Source organism: Emydura macquarii, unplaced genomic scaffold (assembly GCF_026122565.2).
Source record: "Emydura macquarii macquarii isolate MOO-44397 ecotype Brisbane River unplaced genomic scaffold, CSIRO-AGI_Emac_v2 contig_2422, whole genome shotgun sequence".
NCBI lineage: Eukaryota > Metazoa > Chordata > Testudines > Chelidae > Emydura > Emydura macquarii.
In genome coordinates this window covers 13145279-13151278 of record NW_027132559.1, presented here as the reverse complement: position 1 = coordinate 13151278, position 6000 = coordinate 13145279, and positions in this window count along the sequence as shown.

Genomic DNA, 6000 nt, shown 5'->3' with positions numbered 1-6000 from the left:
TCAGCCAACGTTCAAAGTAATCAAACAGTTGAACTGACCCTTTCAGAAAAAGCAGCAGCAGCTTTGGGGCTATAGGGCAGCACTGAATGGTGGAGAACGGGCATCAATAGGCAGTGATATGTGAAGCAAAGAGTATTGAGTGGTCAGTGATTCTGGTGCTTATAGAGGTTAAAATATATTTTTATTAAAAAAGAGTTGACTTATTGTGCATATTGTGTATGTAAATATGAGCTGTGTCTGACGAATTTCCTGGAATTAACTAATATACAAGTCAGGGTGAATTATATACTCAGGTCAGCAAGCACTCAGGGCCCGAATCCTAGGACACTGCTAGGGGGTGGGTCAGAATCCCAGGTCCGAGCCCTGTCATTTTGCTATATGGATGCAGGTCAAACTGCAGACCCAAACCAGAAGGTCTGTGTTGTGCAGTATGGTTTTATTAGCAGGGCTGTGAGACCCAGGTCCAGCAATTGTAAACTCAGGTTTACAGTGCGGTGTGGATACACAAGCATGGGTTTGGCAACACCAAGTCAGGGCTGGCCCTAGACCAAATAGTGTCCCAGTCGAGGAGTGTCTTCGGCATTCCCTCTATTTGTTAAACTTTTGAATACCTTATTTTTTATTGCAGTTGTAGCCCATTTCACAACTTTGATGCATGATTTATCTCTGTCATAGAAGATGATACATTTGCACTCTAGGATCTGTAAATCTGTATTTATTTATGCCATATGTAAGCAAATAAAAAAGATTAGTTTCCTCTAAGCTTTTAGAAATTTTTCAGTTTTAAGAATTTCTGAAATGTACTAACATCAAGAAATTGAACTGTGTTCCAACATAAAGTGAAGTATCATTAAACAGTGTTACAGTAGGTGACAGCCTTAGAATGTTAACCCTAGTCCTTTTAGTTCAAAAGATCACTGGCATCTCATTAAATGTCCTTTTATTAGTTGCTACTTTACACTCTTCAAGTCTGAAAACACAAGTACACTTTCACAATTACACAATAAAACAAGGTTCACAGTATTGCAGCTGGGCTTTCACTTCACTTCATTCTTATATCTCACTGACTGACTGGTGACGCCCTGCCCCTTCTATATCTGTGAGGGCATGGCTGACAACATTCTAGGAGATTCAAGAAAAATGTTATTCTCCTAAAGTCTGGAGGGTTCCACAAGGTTCTACAAAGGTCCAGAATATTATAGGAAGTGAGTGAAAAATGAATGCACAGATGGAATACTTGAAACATTTAACTTCAAATATTCTATTTTCTCCTTTGTTGCTACCAACAAAAACAGCACCCTGAGCCCAGTGCCGCCCAAGCCTGGAACCCCAGACAGTCACATGGGTCACCTGCCCCTAAATCTGGCCCTGCACCAAGTCCAAAAACCTAGGTCTCTCTCAGGCTTAATGTGCAGTGTAGACATACCCTTAGGTGCCTCAATAAGGATCCACAGGGGAGATTTTTCAAAAGCACAAATGGCAATTTGGCATCTAACTTCCATAGACGTTCCATGGAAGTTAGGGCAAAACTACCATCTGTGCCTTTAAAAAAAAAAATCTCCCCTTCAATCATCCAACTTTAGGCACTCTCATTTGAAAATCCTGGCTACATTTCTTTTACCTTTATCTGATTTTACCTTTGTTTGCTCAGTTAAGGTGTCTCTTTTTGAAGAAATTCTTTTAAAAATATTTACCTTGTTGTTGGCTGTATATTACATTTCTCTAGTATGTGGTACAACCACATACACTATATGCCAGAGTCCTAGAATCCCAATAATCTATCAAGAAGTTGCTCTAAAGTGTTAGTGTAATAGATCTGCCAATATAGGTAACATTAAATGAGGACCAATCATTTTGTGGACTTCAGATGTGTCTTGTGAAATATGGACTGTACATTAGTATAATACTTGTGGCGTGACTGTTATAGTTTGTTTATTAAAAATACTCAAACCAAAGTAAAAAATATTATAGATATTTTTAAAAAGCAACCAGATTCTGAACTCAGTGACACTGGTATAAACATGGAGTAAATCCATTGTGTTCAAAGGAGTTGTTCCAGATTTACACTGGTGTAACTGAGATCTGAATCTGGCCCTAGGAGTGACTTAATAGTGACTCAACAAGCTGAATTGTTGCTCCAAATAGTAGCTATCAAATGCGTCTTGCCTTTGCATAAATGACTAATATAATTAGCTTATAACATCACCATAGGCATTGGCAAAAGTAATCATCATTACTATCCATTGTGTTCACAACATCTGAACCATTCATTTGGAAGGCTGCAGAACAGAAAGTTCTCTCCATCTCAGGAGAACTTTGTTCCCCCCCTCCATTACACATTTTCCGTAGGGGGTTGTTTTCCATGCCTCCTTATCTTCCTGCCCATTCTTAAACTGCAAGCTAGCCATAATTATCATTGTTCCTATTTGCTTTGTCTTTTTTTTTTTTAAAGGGACTGAGGCGGGGCTGGGAAAACATACTTTTACAAGACAAAAAACTCCTTAGTACACAAATCTAGTCCTGCATGGTTTGCTCTACTGAACACATGCAGAAATAGGCACACAAAAGGTGTCTTGTTTGGCCCTTAGTTTCACTCATGGAACCCTGGGATTGTATGGATATAACCAAGGACAGAGTTTAGTCCATGGTGTGACAAAAAGTGTGCAGTGGTACAATTGGATTTTTCACTTTTCTTACACAATTAATGTGGTGCATTAGCCAAGAAAGTACAAATGCATGATTTTAATGGATCATCATCAGCAGAATGTTAGATAACTAATCTGGCATTGGATGCTTTTTTAAAAAAGCATTCTGACTAATAATATCACGGCAGCAATATGATCATTTTGTATAGCATTGTATAGATGTTGGAAGATGCCAGTTTCTTTTGCTTTGTTTTATTGTAACACACACACCACAACCTTTTTAATTAAACAGGAATTTTGCTATGAACTCAGTTTTCAAGTTGGTTCTGTCCACAATGATCAGATGGGACTTGACCCTCCAAGTTGCTGACCGCTCAGATTCTGATCCAGCAAGACACTTAAGCATGTGCTTAAGTGCTTTGCTGGATTGGGACCGGCGTGGTCAGCACCTTGCAGGGTAGAGCCCATACACAGTCCTGGGTGTTGTATTGAAAATTGTGATCTATCACTTTAAATTCTCCAGGGGGTCTGGTCCTGCTTATAGATGGGGGGGGGGGTTTGTAGAGAAGAGTGTGATCCCACTGGAGGGTCTAGCAGCAATCAGTCTGCAAAGAGCCAGCCTAGAGTAAGATGGGGTGAGTTGTGTCTCCATATCTCAAGGAGAACTGCTTTGCCTCTGTCTTGTGAGTGAGGGTTCATATTTTTAAGAAATAAAGTAGTGGTATGTTGCAACCTTCCAGCAAGAGTATTTTCCCCCATCATTTCTTTGTATGTCATGAAGATAACATTCTGGTCCTCTTTTTTAGTAACCTATATCTTGTGAACCAGAGTCTGATATTTTCCTCATGTGGGTAAATACCTTACTCCTTGAATAGTCTTATTGAAGTCAGTGCAATTATTCACAGAGTAAGGCGCTATCCATTGTGAGCAAGGGTACCAGAATCTGTTCCTATATACTTTCCAAAAAAGTGAACGAGGATGGGTTTTTTTTCCCCATTGCCAGGTCTGCATCCCTTCACTTCTGCTTTGCTTTTCCTTTGCTTTTCTTTAGCAGAAGTGTGTGGTGGATTTCTGTTATGCAGCAAACCCCCTCAGCATATTCCATTCCCATGGAATTCATTAGTCAGTCTCAGTTATCATTGGAGTGATTTTGCAAATAGTCTCTGGTTCTTTTAGAAGACGTACATGACTGGACAGTTAGACATTAAGCTTTTTTGTATAAGATCAGGAGGTGTCCTTCTTTCCTTTATTTATTGTACATGTTTTTCAATGAGACAGCCAGTCACTGACGCAATGCTTTTTTATGAATAATGGCAACTCTATGCTATACTATTGGGTTATTTCTAATTTGTTTAGAAATCCAAATTTTTAAAAATCAATCAGGTAGAAAAGACTGGACTCCGAAGTTTGAATAGGTCATGCAAAGAGCAATGTAATAAACCTGTGCTTAAATGTCTTTTGATCAAAGTCTATGAAGTCGTTAAACGTTATTTTAAAAACCCAGAACAACAACAACAAAAACGCAGGGTCCAAGATTTCCAAAAATGGTGCCCAAGGCTGGCTAACTAAATCATTGCTCAGGGGCCTACATAAGAATTTGGGTGGCAGATCTTCAAAAGTACTCAGGATCCAGATTCTGAAAAGAACTCAGCAGCCTTTTAAATAAGTGGTCGGATTTTCAAAAGTGCTCAACATCCAGCAGCTCCCATGGGAGTTGCTGGGCACTGAATTCTTTGCAAAATCTAGCTCTTGGTTTTTAACTTAAGGCACCCATTTTCTTTTAAATCACGGCCAGGATTTCTAGTGACTATTTTATTGTACAAAACATGGGCCAAATCCATGGCCCCACCCTGGCTGCTTTCCACCAGTCTAGTAATGCAGAGCTGACTAAGCCACTTCTGGAGGATTGCTCCTGTGTAGGGGCTTCCTCAGGTGGTACTGAGCAACCCTAGCAGCTCTGCACTATGCTAGTCCAGGCTAACAGTGAAGGAGATGTGGCCAGTACATCCCTACGCCCTGGTGATCCCCAGTTGCCAGATGCCTCATGCAGGCCATTGGCAGCCAGCCTGGTTTCAAATAACCTGATATAACTGGTTCTGAGAGACCAGACCAGACCAGATCTGAGGTAGCGATCAGGGAGCAGTGATGGTAGGGACAGGTGCTTGCACAAACTGCATTTTTGTACCCCTGTTTTGAGCTATGCCCAGCATTTGTCAGCTACAGCTCAGAATCTAGCCATGTGTCTGATCTCTGCTACACAAATATTAAAACAATCACCAGTAAGATATAAATCAACACCAAACAGTATCTAAAGATGCTATCGGATGCTTTCTACCAATCAGGAACATACAGTTTCATATACAGTAATTGTAGTATGCAGTAATTGGGATAATTGTATGTAGCTTTAAGATGTGCAACCTTTGTGGCTGCACGTCTGCAGTTTTAGAACCCAAGCAACAACTACTTTTGCCCGCAGAAATTTGTTAGTCTTTAAGGTGCTACAGGACTCTCATTGTTTTTGCTGTATACAGACTAACACAGCTACCCCTCTGATACTTTCATTCTGTTTTTCTTTACCCAGAGTTGTCTTTAAAGTGTCACAATAGAAAATTGACTACATTAAAAGCATACCTATTAATCCACTTAAAAAAAACCACATCAAAGTCTTTATAACACTATACTCTCTTTATGCCTCTGACAAACAATGGAGAGATTTGAAATCGGCACAAAACATGTCCAAAGAGAGACACTGTTGTAGATTAATGCATTTGTAACATATTTTACTTGGATTTACCTCTGTTCATATGGAATGATGTATTTTTCCCCAAGAACAATACAGATAAAAACTGAAGATTATGGTCTGTGTTAGAGTGGTTAAGCATGGATAAGGGTATTTCTCTTTGTGAAAGATGAATCAAGTAAAAGAAGAACCTAAAAACAACAAAGGCACTCTTTCACAGCAGAGGATATATTTGATGACCTACAGTAAATGTTATAAATGCCTGAAAGTGCTTTTATATACAAGTGTCACTTTGTAGTGTATATTTGCTATTCTATTCCAACACAAATAAACACACAAGGCAAGCACCAGGCTAGTGGAGTGCTTGTTATATAATTGCAAGATTATGCACATGATGAAAATGTATCATTGTCAGTAATTACTGTCAAACGAGGGAAAGATGTTGGGTACCTTGTAAAGTGACATGACCTCCATATGCCATCATTTGTTATACCTACATCTAGTGCTATTGGAAATACTGTAATAGGCAGGATGGCATGGAGGCCAAATGCTCATTATATAGTATAAATTACCAGTAGTGACTCTCTCTCACTTTCTCCAAAAATAAAACATGGC